The sequence below is a fragment of the Musa acuminata genome, chromosome BXJ2-8 (assembly GCF_036884655.1).
Source record: "Musa acuminata AAA Group cultivar baxijiao chromosome BXJ2-8, Cavendish_Baxijiao_AAA, whole genome shotgun sequence".
Lineage (NCBI taxonomy): Eukaryota > Viridiplantae > Streptophyta > Magnoliopsida > Zingiberales > Musaceae > Musa > Musa acuminata.
The window spans coordinates 81,485-94,572 of NC_088345.1; the positions used below are offsets into that span (position 1 = coordinate 81,485).

General features: G+C 39.2%; 1 long non-coding RNA gene across 1 annotated transcript; it reads left to right on the forward strand.

Annotated features, from left to right (window-relative positions):
* Positions 1-2,431: 2,431 nt before the first annotated feature.
* LOC135618466 (uncharacterized) lies at positions 2,432-5,030 on the forward strand. The gene is made up of 4 exons (XR_010489019.1): positions 2,432-2,673; positions 2,759-2,850; positions 4,572-4,759; positions 4,845-5,030. It is a non-coding gene; the product is annotated as an uncharacterized LOC135618466 (long non-coding RNA).
* The last annotated feature ends 8,058 nt before the right edge of the window (positions 5,031-13,088 follow it).

The following is a 13,088-nucleotide window of genomic DNA, read 5'->3' on the forward strand; positions in this document are numbered from 1 at the left end:
TGGATTCAAAACTACTCGAACTAAGAGCGACAGCCTTGCCCTTGTCCGATTTGGGGGGGTGGATAGAAGTTGTTAAATCATTGAGTACTTGTTTTTGTGGGCACTCCCTTACCATGTGCGACCCTCCGCACAAGAAACATCCGCCAAGTTTTGGGGCTTTGCCTTTCGGACTTGGCCCTTTGTAGGAACTCTTCTTCCTTTATTCGCCCCCGAGCTCCTTCTCTCGAGAATATTTTGGAGGGCGATTGCCTGAAGATTGTTTCTTTTTTCCCGGGTCTTCAGAGAAAACAAAGTCGGTGAGCCTTTCTACGGCAGCAATTGCCCCGATCACATCGGCGACATTCCTTCGATGTAGTTCTTGTTGAGCCCATAGCTTCAAACCATCGAGGAAGCTGAACAGCTTATCCTTCTCGGACATGTCCTATATGTCTAGCATTAGTGCAGAAAATTACTTCACGTAGTCTCAAATGGAAGTACTCTGGCGGAGCTATCTCAACTTCCTTCTTACGACGAACTTTGTGTTCTCCGGTAGGAACTAAGTTCTCAACTCCCACCTCAAGTCCTCTCATGTGTCAACTTGACACCGACCCTATTGGATCTCCTCCCAATGGGTTTGCCCCCAAAGTTTTGCATCTCCGTTCAAATACATTGTTGCTATAGAAACTTTGATTTCTTCATAATCAGGCCTCGTAGCTCGAAAGCATTGTTCCATGTCGAACAGAAAATTCTCGAGCTCTTTAGCATCACTGGCCCCTCCATAACCATGAGGCTCGGGTGCCCTCAAGTTTTATGGCGGCGCAACGTGAGTATTGCTTCCTTCCGTATTTAGTGCTCTTGTGAGTATGGTCACCCTTTAAGTGAGTCCGCCACAACTTCCGGTGTTGCACGAAGTCTTTGGTGTCATCTGACAATCGGTCGAATAGGGCCTTAACCTTGTCGATCCTGGACTCCACTTCTTCTTGCGAGCTTTCTACCCCAATAAGCCTTCGTTGGCTATGGTAGAGTTCCTCCAAGCTCGCTTCAAAAACATCCAAGCGGGTTTCCGCCGTTGTGAGTCTCTCCTTATGACTCTTTTTCCCGGTTGGCGTTCCAGATTGCGCCTCCGCTCACAAAAAACAGCCAACTTCTCGCTCATCATGTTTGCTGTCGCGCTCCTCCTGAGCGCCTCCAACAGCATGAGAGCGAGTGTGCACTTGCAACCCACCTGCGGCTACTTGGGGCAAGGGTCCGGCTTGCCCCGTCTTGCTTGATTCGCCACGATGCTTTGCCATGGCAAAGTTGCGAAGTTTCTTCGCTGCTCGCTCAAAGTGCTTGCCCGCTCTGATACTACAATGTCATGGACTTAGCTGGAATTGCCTAAGTCGTGAGGCACCCTTACGGCAAAGACGCGAACTTAGCTTGCGTTGCCTAAGTCGCGCTTCGCCCTTGCGATTTACGTCCACAAAGATCAGCCTACTTGCAACCTCTCGCAAGTCCCGAAGGATCTGTAAAAGAGAAAGTTGATTAGTTCAAAGAATGAGTGACGAACAAGTCCCGATGTCTCGTAAAAAGGGGAAGCTTTACAAGCAATTCAGCGAGCACCTTGCGTCCACAAGAGAAAAGAGGGGGAGGAGGAAAACAAGGACTTTAGAGGGTTGACGAATAGCTGCAAGTCCACAAACAGTTGCTCACCGGGTCCCAGGCGCGACAACAAGTTCCCGTCAAGGTAACGTGCGAACTTGTGAAATATTATTCAACACTCGACACTATACCGAAGCCCCATCCCCCATGGTGCCACCCGGGTGGTTTTAGAGTGTTGAGACGGCTGACGTTTCGCATGCGATGGTAAGCTGCAGAAAACAACCTGTGGCACGCGAAAACAGAGTTGTTTTGCTCGGTTTGGTAAGTTGTCGCACTGTAGCGCTGCAACTTGTTCGAACTTACATTTTTACAAGCAAAATGACTTAAAATCAGGCCAAAACATGCTGCTAAGCAGTTGTACATGTAGACGAGGGCGACGAACGGTTCATTGAACGGAGTTATTGTGGGTGCGCGACGACCATTCATGATAGGACGGCAACAGATCGAGATCGTCGAGGGAGAGTGGTGTCGGATTTCCAAATTCTCCCTTTTCTTCTCCCTCTTCTTTCTTCTCCCTCAGCTAATACCGCCCGGTAGCGGGCAGCAACGGTCGAAATCGACCATCACCGATCGATTTCGTATGGTAATAGGCGGAAATAGCCTTAATCGATGGTACCACCCGATAGCAGACGGTTCGTGTACCAGTCTACTGGTGGATCGGTACATACTGCCCGTACCGAGCGATATCATTCGAAATTAAACTCCTTGCATTAAAGTATTATAGATATTATTAACACATAAATATGTTGTCATATTGACTTTGTATCCATAGCATTCAGCATTTTTTATGTAAGAAGTGGTGTATAAAGTGCAATAACTTTTATTAATGGTCATGCATATCTCATTTAGTATTTGCTCTGTGCAGGGTTAAATATCTTGTCTTGGATGAAGCTGATAAGCTTTTTGAGCTAGGTTTTGTAGAACAAATTGATTCTGTGGTCAAAGCCTGTTCAAAAACTACTGTGGTGCTACACTGTTCAGTGTGAGTTTTCCTGTTGAAAAACTTGCAAGTACAGTTATGGTTGATGCAGTTCGAATCATCATTGGTAGAAAGTATGCATGTAGAATCGTATTTACACTCTGAACTTCCCAGTTTCATATTCAGATGATACATCTCTAACTGAACAACTTTTGACAGAAATTCTGCCTCCGAGATGATTAAGCAAAAGCCTGTTTTTGCCGGTAGTGAAAAAGGGAATTTTGCTTGCTATTCGTCAAAGCTTTTCAGAGGTACAACTGATATCTTTATATTTCTAGCACATTAAATTCACATGATTAATCAAATATGCCTGTCTGTCAAGCAGAACAGGCATGATATCTTATTCCTTTTAAATGATGGATATCCTTTCTATATTATGAATATAAATATGTCAGTGTAGTGCACTAATACAATTGAAATTGTTTAGACGGTAGTTCGAGGCTCCCTAATAATATTGTTATTAGTAGCAATTTAGATTTATTTAACAATTTTTAAAACATTGAGCACTCTCTTTTTCCAAGCGGGTTTCCGCCGTTGTGAGTCTCTCCTTATGACTCTTTTTCCCGGTTGGCGTTCCAGATTGCGCCTCCGCTCACAAAAAACAGCCAACTTCTCGCTCATCATGTTTGCTGTCGCGCTCCTCCTGAGCGCCTCCAACAGCATGAGAGCGAGTGTGCACTTGCAACCCACCTGCGGCTACTTGGGGCAAGGGTCCGGCTTGCCCCGTCTTGCTTGATTCGCCACGATGCTTTGCCATGGCAAAGTTGCGAAGTTTCTTCGCTGCTCGCTCAAAGTGCTTGCCCGCTCTGATACTACAATGTCATGGACTTAGCTGGAATTGCCTAAGTCGTGAGGCACCCTTACGGCAAAGACGCGAACTTAGCTTGCGTTGCCTAAGTCGCGCTTCGCCCTTGCGATTTACGTCCACAAAGATCAGCCTACTTGCAACCTCTCGCAAGTCCCGAAGGATCTGTAAAAGAGAAAGTTGATTAGTTCAAAGAATGAGCGACGAACAAGTCCCGATGTCTCGTAAAAAGGGGAAGCTTTACAAGCAATTCAGCGAGCACCTTGCGTCCACAAGAGAAAAGAGGGGGAGGAGGAAAACAAGGACTTTAGAGGGTTGACGAATAGCTGCAAGTCCACAAACAGTTGCTCACCGGGTCCCAGGCGCGACAACAAGTTCCCGTCAAGGTAACGTGCGAACTTGTGAAATATTATTCAACACTCGACACTATACCGAAGCCCCATCCCCCATGGTGCCACCCGGGTGGTTTTAGAGTGTTGAGACGGCTGACGTTTCGCATGCGATGGTAAGCTGCAGAAAACAACCTGTGGCACGCGAAAACAGAGTTGTTTTGCTCGGTTTGGTAAGTTGTCGCACTGTAGCGCTGCAACTTGTTCGAACTTACATTTTTACAAGCAAAATGACTTAAAACCAGGCCAAAACATGCTGCTAAGCAGTTGTACATGTAGACGAGGGCGACGAACGGTTCATTGAACGGAGTTATTGTGGGTGCGCGACGACCATTCATGATAGGACGGCAACAGATCGAGATCGTCGAGGGAGAGTGGTGTCGGATTTCCAAATTCTCCCTTTTCTTCTCCCTCTTCTTTCTTCTCCCTCAGCTAATACCGCCCGGTAGCGGGCAGCAACGGTCGAAATCGACCATCACCGATCGATTTCGTATGGTAATAGGGCGGAAATAGCCTTAATCGATGGTACCACCCGATAACAGACGGTTCGTGTACCAGTCTACTGGTGGATCGGTACATACTGCCCGTACCGAGCGATATCATTCGAAATTAAACTCCTTGCATTAAAGTATTATAGATATTATTAACACATAAATATGTTGTCATATTGACTTTGTATCCATAGCATTCAGCATTTTTTATGTAAGAAGTGGTGTATAAAGTGCAATAACTTTTATTAATGGTCATGCATATCTCATTTAGTATTTGCTCTGTGCAGGGTTAAATATCTTGTCTTGGATGAAGCTGATAAGCTTTTTGAGCTAGGTTTTGTAGAACAAATTGATTCTGTGGTCAAAGCCTGTTCAAAAACTACTGTGGTGCTACACTGTTCAGTGTGAGTTTTCCTGTTGAAAAACTTGCAAGTACAGTTATGGTTGATGCAGTTCGAATCATCATTGGTAGAAAGTATGCATGTAGAATCGTATTTACACTCTGAACTTCCCAGTTTCATATTCAGATGATACATCTCTAACTGAACAACTTTTGACAGAAATTCTGCCTCCGAGATGATTAAGCAAAAGCCTGTTTTTGCCGGTAGTGAAAAAGGGAATTTTGCTTGCTATTCGTCAAAGCTTTTCAGAGGTACAACTGATATCTTTATATTTCTAGCACATTAAATTCACATGATTAATCAAATATGCCTGTCTGTCAAGCAGAACAGGCATGATATCTTATTCCTTTTAAATGATGGATATCCTTTCTATATTATGAATATAAATATGTCAGTGTAGTGCACTAATACAATTGAAATTGTTTAGACGGTAGTTCGAGGCTCCCTAATAATATTGTTATTAGTAGCAATTTAGATTTATTTAACAATTTTTAAAACATTGAGCACTCTCTTTTTCTCAAACAGTAATAATCAAACATCCTGCAGAGAGAGGGAGAGGGTCAATGGTAGAGGTAAGGTTTGGGACTAGCATATCAGGTCATGCAAACTCATGTTGGGAATGCATCCTAATACAGAAGGCAATGCCTATTCAGAACTTTGGATTAGGATTGGATGTCATCATCTTGATGAGAATAAACAGATGAATAAAGTTAAGTCTTACCAATAAGCAAATATGAATTCATGATTGGATGAGATGTTTATGAACCTTAAAACAATAGTACCATGCCCAAAATTCAACTTTTCCATCTTCTGCCTAGTTTCTACTGTTAATGATCTTTATGCAGATGCACACTCAGGCTTCATTCCTTGTGATCGTCTTTCCATATTCTAAAGCTTTTCTTTTCCTAATCTTATGCTTTTCTAAAATTTGTCTATCCAGATTCTAAAGCTCTTCTTTTCCCAATCTTATGCCTTGTGATCTTCTGCCTAGTTTCTCCTATTGTTCTAAGCTGTAACATTCTTCATCGAAGAGGATAAGCCTTTTCTGAGGAACATAGTCAATTTGATGGCAGCATCTGGCTGTGAGGTTCCTTCCTGGATTCTAGCTTTGCCTAGTAAAACAAAGCACCGACCACAGAGAGACTCGATATCAACCATTCCCGATGACAGTGCCTAGTAAAAGAAATGCTGCAGTATGTTCTAAAGCATCAGGTTCATTTCTCCCATCCTTCCCGAGGTTGGATTTCAATCTATTCACTGATAAAAATGTTTATATGTCCTTCATAACTTCATAGATTATTAAGATCATGTTTTGAGTTAATATGATTATCTTTATAATCATACAGCTTAACCAGATCAAGTCCAAGAAAAAAAATCATAAATTTCAATTAGGAAAAATAAAATAAAATATTCTCTTGTAAAAGTGAATATTGAAGACCAATAATAGGGAAAAGAGAAAGGAGTTCCATAAAGATTAACCAGATTGGCGGATGACAAAATTAGTGCAAGTTTGTGGTCCTAGGTTGCCCTGATCTTAGTTAAGGATCTCTTCAAAATTGACATCATTTTATAAGCTGCCATTTAATTAATAGCTGCAGCAGAGGAAAAAAATTGTAGAGATCAAGAGAATAGTAAAGACATTGAGCAAAGAAGTGTAACAGAAGGAAGAAAAGCAATGATTTAAATAGGCGCTTGAGCGTCTCATGTGTAGACCAGGTGGTGTGCTTCAATGAGGTACCGCTTAGGCGCTTACTCAAACCCAGGCTTCGTGCAAGCACCTAGTTCAATAACCCTTTTTCTTACCCTTAAAAGCCACTCTTCACACTCACATGACCTTGAGCCAATCCTAGCGTTGCTTCTGCCTCCGTCGTCGATGCTTTCTATTGTTGCCTCAATCATAGACGCAACGAATCGAGACTTCCTCTCTATTGTCAACGGAGGAGTCCAACAACCTAGCAAGAGCTCGTAGCTTCCTTCAGTAACAAACCTTATCTTTCACCATGCTATTGTGTGCATCAGCGTTTAGCATTATTATAGAATAAGCAAGAACATATGTAGTATCCAGTGTAATGTTGGGCTTGTATTTGAAATATGATCTGTTAGTTTGTGTCTTGTACAATTTAAGTATATCTGTAATATTTTCTAACAAACTAACATAACTCCCTTCGGTATATGAATCAAAGATCCTCGACGAATCTCTAATGGGGATCGGGATCTAATCAGCATCTTAACGTAATCTTGAGAGACTCGACCAATCACGCTAAACCCGTAAAGATAGGTAACTCTTGTCAATCATAACTCTTTATTATTCTCGTCATATTTATTCTCCGAATCACTATGGTCTCGAGAGACTCGACCAACCATGATGTTCGGTTAAGTTATCACCATCGTTACAAGATGAGTCTGATTCGATGATATACCCTTGAGGGCCTCGACCAGGCATACCATATCCTTAGGTCACCGGTGACATCTCTATGTCGTAGGCAAGATAGCGAATCGCGATATAGGTGAGTCTCGAGGGACTCGACCAACTCAACCTACGTTAGGAATCGATTCCTACCTATAACGATAGAAGGTCACGTGGGTCAATCTAATTGCCTTACGTTTACCGACTTAATATTATCGAAAGAGGAGATTTTAATTTTGTCTCCTATGGCGTGTCATACACATACATATTTAATATATATCTACGTCGCATGCAAATATATATATATATATATATATATATATATATATATAGTATGTGTGTCAGCAATCACACCAGATGATCATGGACAACATCCTAATATGATCAAGCCCGAGCCAATGGGCCTAATCACTCATATCAAGATCTATGTGTGCAGCGGCGTATCTCTATGTCCTATGATCATCCATCTCGTTCTCGTCGGTTGCATAGGCATCTCCATGCCCTGTGATCATCCGTCTCGATCTGGTGGGTTTCGCTATCGCCTCTACACTCCCGTCGTGTCTCCTCATATGATTACAACTTAATCATATACACACAACTCATACACGACACACATACACACAACTCATAAACAATACACACTACACACAACACATACACACACATAACATATACAACACAACTCATAACAACACCTCATAACTCACAAACAACACACTACACACGCACACATAACATAACACACAAAAAAAAACAATATACACTACATACACACAATACACACACATAACATACACAACTTATAACAATACACATAACACAAACAATGCACAATACACAAAGACACACACAATACACATACAAAACACACACACACACATAACATACACAACATACACACACAACTAATAACAATATACACATAACATACGTATCACATACACTCATAATACACACACATACATACGCAACACACACACATACACACACAAACAACATACACTATACACACACATACATACACACACTACACACACATACATAACATACACAATACACACACACAACTCATAAAAATACATACTACACAACACATACACACACATAACATACACAACACACACAACTCCTAACACACATTACACATATACATAACATATATAACACATATACATAACATATACACACAACAAACATATAGCACATACACACACATCAAACATAACAAACACACATCATGTAATGTTAATGTATGTCCGTGTTTTTCAGTTTTGTTCATGCTTTGCACAACATGTAAACAACTGACAGTAGGCTTAGCGACCCTTTTTTTTTTGTTTTGATGGTTGTCTTAGGATTGCAAACAAAGATTGTGAGAATTTCGATTTGTAGTGGATCATTGGATCTTTTGTTGTCGGACCGTTCAAAACATATGAAATTTGTTTGTAATTTGTATTGGCTATGAAGTGTTTGCTGAAATGATTGTTTGTGGATCCCGAGTAAAATATTTTCTCTAACCTGTTTTCTCTTTTGTAGGTCCTAAGGGATCATCGGAGGTTTCGAGATTGTTGACCTTTACGGATGAACATATATAAGTGTTGCATGACTTAGATAAAACTAGCCAAGTGTATGATAATGGGATATTAAGAAATTAGGAGTTAGATCATCTTTATTTCGTCTAATAACCAATCCATTACCTGGGTTTTCATAGGCGAGTTACATCTTCGCTTACTGCCCTTCTGTGGAAAATTAGAATTCTATTGTTTTTTTATACATGTATCTCCTATGCTTATAATCTAAGTAGTGCAAAGTTAAAAAGTTCACTTTGTTAGGATCTTTTGCCAGCCAGCCATCGAATTCAGCTGTGTGAATTAGACAAAAGTTCTTGGTAGATCCATGGGTGGTAACATAAATTGATGAGATTTCTGTAACATATTCATTGACCATTTATCGAAGAGAGTAGAATTTTGCTGCGATGTATTGTTTATATTCTCACCTCTTGTTCTGGAATCAATTTTAACTTCATTCGAGGTAATGCTTCTATGTAGTTCTGATCTACTTGAATCTTTTGCTGTTCCCGGAGTCTGGATACCTGATCGGGTCTCTTACAAAAAGCTTAGCTTGTGTTTTTGTTGACAGTTATATGGAATTATTTTGTTCAAATACCGGATACATGCTTATTCATTCTTCGGCAAGATATGCTGAGAGCTACAGGATGTGATCCACACATAGTAGGAATTACTAGGAGATAGATTATGCACAAGGCTTTGTCAGGCATCTACATATACAGCACATACATATACACATTATGCACAAGGCTTCGTCAGGCATCTACATATACAGCACATACATATACACATTATGCACAAGGCTTCGTCAGGCATCTAAATATATACAGCACATACATATACACACAATTCATAACAACACACACATACACATACAACCCATAACAACACAACACACACATATAACATATACAATACACACATACACATACAACCCATAACGACACACATTACACACATACATAACATACACAATAAACAACACACAACACACAAAGACACACACACAATACACATACACAACACACACACAACATACATAACACACATAAACAACAGACACATAACATACACAACACACACAAACAACAGACACATAATATACACAACACACTATACACTACACACATACATAACATGCACAACGCACACACACAACTCATAACAACCGATACTACACACACACAAGTAACATACAAAGCACACATACACACAACTCATAACAACACATACTACACAAACACACATAACATACACACACGTATACACACAACTCATAACAACACATACTACACAAACACATATAACATACACACACATATTATACACACAACTCATAACACATACATATATACACACAACACATAATATATAAAACACACACATACATACACACAACTCATAACACACACACACATAATATACACAATACATACACAACATACACAAACACACCTCACAGGACACATACACAAACACAACAGATATTAACTGATACGATGCAGAACATTAATTCCAGGAAAAATGCGGAAGTTAAAGCCTAAACAAATATTACTGATCGAAAATAAAAATGTCTATTGCTTCATAGCATGTACTCTAAACATTATATATTTTGTATCCATGTGCATATATGTCAAAAAAAGAAAGACAAAGAAAATACAACCGAGAATACCTATAGAATAAAGAAGCAAACAAAACTAATTTTCGACTTAGTACAATTGGAATGCCAGCATTCTTAGGCAACCCAATGCTTGAGGGGGTCACAAATCCTTAACCCTTAAATTAGAGAAGTTGTGTTAGTGACTCCGAACCTAGGTCACCATTGTACAAGAGCTCATCCTCAAATACCAGCATTCTCATGTTGTATATTCTTTAAGTCATGCTAATCGGTAACACATATTTAAAACTTTAGGACAGACTATCAAATGTTTATTTAATACAAATGTCAAACTAAGGTATAGAAAATATAATATTTAAGATGTAACATTGTTTTAGTCATGCTAATCAGTGATTAAGTAGGACTATTAAGTATTTATTTAATACAAATGTCAAATTATGACATTCAAATTAAAATATTTATGATACTAATTAAAACTACCAATAATAAAACAAATCCAAACATTTGAATCTAAAATACATATGAAAAATTGACCATGTACTTGGGAATGTGTAAGTTTTACTTGGTCCCATATCTACCTTATATCAGATCATAACAGATAAGAGCTAAATATTGTCATTCAGACAAATTAACATGCATATGGACTTTACACAGTCAATCTATAAGAACAGAAACAAGTTATGAAGAACACACAAAGTGTTATTCTCGTAGATTAAATTTTAACAAAACAGAAGCAATGTAAACTATTTATTAAGAAAATATAATCTATCAGCTAAGCTATTGACTGCGTGGTAGCATGATAGTTTTTAATGTTTAAAATTAAATGGCAGACATTAACCAACAGACAGCACACCCTCTGAGTGATGTTGTCAGTAGAACAAGTGATCAAGTCACATACATATGTATATATAATTGCAAACATACATCAAGTCACGTTCTACAAGTAATTTCATATAGTTGCATTATTCACGATTGTTCATGTAATGAGATCATTCAAAAGGTGATCAGATCCTTAGTAGACTCAAAATCTTTTTACTAAAAGGGACTACACTCATAAAGAGATTCTAACCAATTGTTTAGTAAGTTTGCATTGTATTTGATGAGACTGTATCACAAGGTTAGATGACAATGTTCTATTTGTTACAATATCAAAATTTAGTAATTAATAGATATATAATGTAGATCTTCAATTGAAATAATTAAGAAAATCTAGGGAAAGTCCTATACATGATAGGATACGTTACCCACCACCCAATTATCAGGAAATACCAAAGATAAATTTTCTCAATAAAACTAATACAGTTTGTAGCTGGAGGAGGAAAATATCATTAACTCAAGTGGTTCACCTTAACAGCATCAACATTCATGTCCGCAGCACAATGAAGGTATGTGACTTTTGCTACGGATGTGACAAAAGCATCTCTCTGTGTCTTGCATATGCATCACTGAGGTGACATGCACTGCATATCGGAAGCCCTGCAAACACTGTGCTGTGGCAGACTTGTCATCACTTTGGTCAAGCATCACACAGAAAGCAGCCATCATGGGGGCCCAGCAAACCTCAATCATAAATCTCAGGATTGCCGTATCCGTTGCAGCATAGAACATAGACCTAAGTCACCAATAAAAATAAAAATCCAAAATGAACATGGAAAAGATATAACATCATCCACTTTTTCTACTAGACTTACTCTGATTTTCCACTTTTTGCTTTAAACTGTTCTTGGTTGTGCCTAATGAGCAAATTATTTGCACCTAATGCTCTTTCTTCTGCTTGCTTCCAATTGACCAAGTTGGAAATCCTATCTAATCCCAAAAGCTTATTGATGCTGCTCGTTTGCTTACTCTGTGGAGCTGATGAATCAACACTAATTTTTTATTTCACTTTTCACAATTTGATCATATAAATAACTCAAATAATCTTCAGGTAAATCCTTCCCATCATCCATTCCTCAATTATTCGTATAAATTTGACTTTTGACGTCTACAAAGAAAATTAGGTTTGACATTTTAGTACAGCGGCAGTTAAAGATTACCAAAGAAAATCATCAGTAACAAACCGTGTCTTTCACCATGCAATTGTGTGCATCAGTGTTTAGCATTATCAAAGAATAATCAATAACATATGGAGTATCTGCACTGGTAAAAGAATTTGGGTTGCATTTACAGTAACGTTCTCGTAGCTATTCTCGTCACTTTCTGTTGGTTTTATCCCCTCTGTTATTATTAACCGTTCTTCTCTTTCCCTATAACTACTATTAATAGTAACTGATATACTGTTAATAGCATATTTTTAAATTAATATCATATTTTTATTTAAGATAAATTCCTTTTAAATGAATCTCTCTCCGAGCTACTTAAGACTTGCAAGGACAATACAGCCAATGATGCCCTAGCTGCTGATTCCTCTCTCTTTGCTGAACCTAAAAGAAGTATCCAGTGTAATGTTCGGCTTGTATTTGAAATCCGATCTGTTAGTTTGTGTCCTGCACAATTTAAGTATATCTGTAATATTTTCTGATAAATTGAAATAACTTCCTCCGATATGTGAATCGGAGACCCCCGACGAATCTCTAATGGGGATCGGGATTCAATCGGCGTCTTAACATAACCTCGAGGGACTCGACCAATCACGCTAAGCCCGTAAAGATAGGTAACTCTTGTCAATCACAACCCTTTGTTATTCCCATCCTATTTAGCCTCCGAACTTCCATGGTCTCGAGAGACTCGACCAGCCATGATGTTCGGTTAAGCCATCATCATCATTAAAAGATGAGTCTGATTCAATGATATGCCCTCGAGGAACTCGACCA